The 4,295-nt window shown below is 39.9% G+C and overlaps 1 pseudogene; it reads right to left on the bottom strand.

Moving 5' to 3' along the window:
• The window catches only part of LOC102859598, a 5,909-nt pseudogene extending 4,885 nt beyond the window's left edge, over nucleotides 1-1,024 (bottom strand).
• Between the last annotated feature and the right edge of the window lie 3,271 nt (nucleotides 1,025-4,295).

The following is a 4,295-nucleotide window of genomic DNA, read 5'->3' as shown; positions in this document are numbered from 1 at the left end:
ATATATTAATTAATTATAGACTTTTTTCCAACAGAAAGGTGATGAGTCATAAAGGACTTTAAATATAAAATGTAACTCATTGATACAAATCTAATAGGATTTGTTAAAATCAGTCCCATCTAATAACACATCTGAAGTATTCTTGTATAAAACATAACATGAATTAAAAAAAAGACCTTTTCAATGTCTAAAATAGTAGATTCATAGACAATCTGAAAAGTTACCATAATGTTTTTACTATCTTTGGTAGCACTTTTCTTACTATCCTGTCTAGTATCACGTCTTATAATCTTAACAGATACAGAACCACTCCATGAGAATATTCTATCACTTTCTCTTTTCCTTTTTAATATATCATCCTTACTGCTAAACTTAAAATTTTTTCCCTTTTTTGTTTCTCTTTTCTTTTATCTTATTTACTCTCCCTTTCTTTGTCTTTTCCCCCCCTATCTTTATCTATACTTCGACTCCTCTTTTTTTTCTTTAGCTTCACCTTTATGCTTACGACTGCTCCCACGAAGTTTTCCACGTTGGTCATCAATGTTATGCCTATCTTGACCTCTACTCTGACTGGAACAGTTCGACCGTCTATCCCTTGAGTGACTTCTACATCTCTCTCGGGAAGGACTCCGATTGCTTCATCTTTCTCTGTCATTGCTATTTCTAAACATTCGGGCTCTCATTCTAATGGAAGGAGCAGTTCTGAATCTCCAGGAAGTAGCATAGAAAAGAAGACTAAGAAGCCTAAACGTAGTCGACCGAGTCCTGATCAAGATCAACAACGCCTCCACGTCGTAAACGCTGAGGAATCATGTGGCAAGATTGACATGATGCCGCTTAAAAAAAATTCCATGAGTTTTAAGGGCTTGTCTCATTATAGAAGCACACTGTGGCTGTGTGAAGGTGAAACCAGAATCTTTTTTTTTAATCTGTAAGTAGTACTTTTTCCAAATGCTGCTCTGAGTTACTTTATTGTTGTTGTTGTTTTCCTTTTTTTTTTAATTTTAATCCTTTTTCTATTAATTTTAATGAAAATTTACAGACTTTGGATTTCCATATTTGCACTTTTCTCCCTGCCCACCCCCCCCAGTATACTCTTCTATTTGAAAAGTAAAAGAAAAAATTTTTCATTGTTTTAAAATCCCTCCCCCCAGGTCCACTCCACTATGCAGCCTTCTTTCTGGACTCCTGTCATGACAATAATACCTAATCACATATCCCTTTTAAACAGTTCTCTCCCTCATCTGTTTCAATGTGGTATACATTATTTATCCCATCTTTCTCAGTCTCCCCCAAACCCCACATCAGTCCCATTTTACAACAGTGGCACTATGCAGTATTTGTCCCTTTGTGACTGAGCTTCTTGAATCCGTTCAGCTGAAGACTTTCCACTCAATAAAATAGCTGAGGATCTGAAGCTGAGAAAATATATGAGTACAGCTTGTGAAACTTAATACTCTTTCCACCCATCATCATCAAAGATTATACTGGCCCCTCAGCCAACTTGCCCATTTAGTATACACACTTCAGGCATGAGAAACCTTCTATGGACAGGATCCTGCACTACCTTCATCCAACAATTTTCTTTTGCTTGGATTCACAATCAACACCCTTAGCACCAGCTAAGTCAGGAGATCTTAAGACTAATTGGGAGAGTCTGTTGTTAGGCCCCTCTCCAAAGTTCAGAAAAGAAATTCTGTCCATCTAAAAACTAAGCTGAGCCTTCAAGCCATAATTTTTCCAGTCACCTATTATACATTTGAGAGCTGGACAGTGAATAATGTTACAGGAGAAGAATTGAAGCCCTTGAGTTGTGGTGCTGGAGAAGAGTATTGAATACCCATGAACTGTCAAAAAAAAGATTTGTCTGGGAGAAAGTGCAGCCGGAATGCTCCTTGAAGACTAGGATGGTGATTCTTCATTTCACATACTTTGTGCATGCTGTTAGAGGAGAGGCTATATGCTTCAAAAAGTGGAAGGTCAGCAAAATGGAGGAAGACGCTGACAAGATGGATTGATCTAGTGTCTTCATCAATGAACTCGATTGTGCTGCGTATGGTAAGAATGGTGTAGGACAAGACAGAGTTCAGATCTGTTGTTCACAGGTTCACTATGAGTCGTACTCAACTCAACAGCACTTAAAAACATTAATGAGCTGATATTAAACAAGGGGTTTGCCACACACACCAAGGGAAAGGAGGACTCAGGCTGATGAAACAGCCTATGTGATGTGGTTATCAATGATAACCTAGATGGTCTGGAGAACCCATGACCTTAATTGCTAGCTAGACCACATTCTATTTCTTAGATTTAATCTGAAAGCACACCTAAGGTTTTAAATATATAACATTTCACTGCAAGTATGACAGCCAATATATACGACTAAACGTTACTCATGGCCTTTTATGGTATTTCCAGTTTTCCACTATTACAGCAACAGCTAGGAGAGTCATCTTTGTTTATAAAAATGTTAAAGCTTTTCCATGATTTTTTTAAGGACATCAAACTGCTAGAGCCATGGGTTTTCTTATTTCAGACCTTTATACATTTCCCTTCATATACATACAAGCTTCATATACATATACAAGCTTCAGTTCTATCAGTAATGTGGGAGAGTGTCTGCTCAGATTTGTTAGTTTTAATATCCTCAACAACCATTTATTATTTTAGTATATCATCCCAATGAAATGAATTGACATGGTGACTTCAGCAATGGACTTGAGTATGTCAGAAATGATGAGGATGGCACAGGATAGCTGCTCATAGGTCTATGAGTCGTACTCGATGGCACCTAACAACAACAATTCCAGGTAATAAACTACACTGCAATCCCAAAGGCACATAGTTCGAATCCACCAGCTACTCCACTAGAGAAGGATGGGCAATCTCCTCCTGTGTAGTTTACAGCCTCAGAAGACCTGCTGGAGGCTCAGCTATGGGGTGGTTCTGACTCAGTGGTACACAATTACATCCCAGGAATTGGATATAAAGAGAAATCTGGGAACAAAATGACTGCAGGTTCAGATAATTTCTTTTTGGCCGTGTTAAACAACAGAAATGAGACACAGGCCATTTTGTGTGCTGCCTCAGACCCAGCCAGGTCAAATGATCTGGTATGTTTTAGTCATTACTTTAGGAATGACTTTCCAGTGCAGGAAAAAGTCTTGGTTTGGAGGGAGCATATTAGGAGTTGATTCCAGCTCTAATGTTGACTAGTTCTTTGACCACCCTGGGCAAAAAGTTACTGTACGTGTGTTTGCCTCAATGTCCTCATCTGTAAAATAGGGATGGTGAATACAGTACAGATCCAAGGGATCAGCTGTGAGATGCCATCACACTTGATATAGGTCTACAATGAGCTGCTGCAGCTGGTGGCCATCCATATACATCCTGTCGGGACAAGGCCATGAGGGCTAGCCCGATGATTCCTGATACTGGCAAGACTTAAGAATTACCTGCATCATAATGAACTCTTCAGACCTCTATGATGCCTCCTCGCCACACTGGGGAGCCTTTGTGTCACTGAAATTGGCTCTCCTTCATCTCTAGCTCCCATCACTTATTGCTAAGGGGAAGGCTTTGGATGAAGGAAGGCTTGACTGGTCTTGGGCTATCTGAAGGAATAAGGGTGTCTGTGACATATCTCTCCATCAAGAGACTGCTTCATTTTCCTCCGTAAGCAGTTAGCAGCCCACTACTAGTGCTATGCTACTACCAGCGCTCCTGTGACGTAGAAAGGGAGGGGTTCCCTAATGACATCAAGTAAATGGAAGGGGAGCCTACTGTCTTTCTTGTATGAAGAACCCACCTTAGCATTCAGCCTTGTTGTTAGCACCCATTAAGTCTATCCCTTAACTCCTGGACCCCATGCACAACATAACAAAATGCTGCCTAGAAGCTTTTCATGGCCTGGTTTGGGGAAGTAGATTGCTAGGCCTTTCTTTCTAGTCTATCTGATGTTGGAGGCCTTGTTCAGTATGGAGAAAAGATTGAGATAGTTAGCAATTTCAGAATACTCAGTTCCACAATCAACACTCTTGGAACCAGCAGTCAGTAAATCAAAAGATTAATTTCTCTGGGAAAATCTGCAGTCGGAGACCTCTGCAGAGTGCTGAAAAGCAATGATGTTAATCTGGAGACTAAAGTGTGATTAATTCAGGTCATGATCTTTGCATTTACTAGCTCTGCATCAGAGAGCTGGACAATGAGTAATCAGGATGACAGAAGAACTGATGCCTTTGAGTTGTGGTGCTGGGGAAGAATTTGGAACATACAATGGACTGCCAAGAGAACAA

The sequence above is a fragment of the Elephantulus edwardii genome, unplaced genomic scaffold, assembly GCF_000299155.1.
Source record: "Elephantulus edwardii isolate Elephantulus edwardi_28Jun2011 unplaced genomic scaffold, EleEdw1.0 scaffold00131, whole genome shotgun sequence".
NCBI lineage: Eukaryota > Metazoa > Chordata > Mammalia > Macroscelidea > Macroscelididae > Elephantulus > Elephantulus edwardii.
Note: the sequence above shows the minus strand (reverse complement) of the source record. Positions and strands in the feature narration are given on the sequence as shown.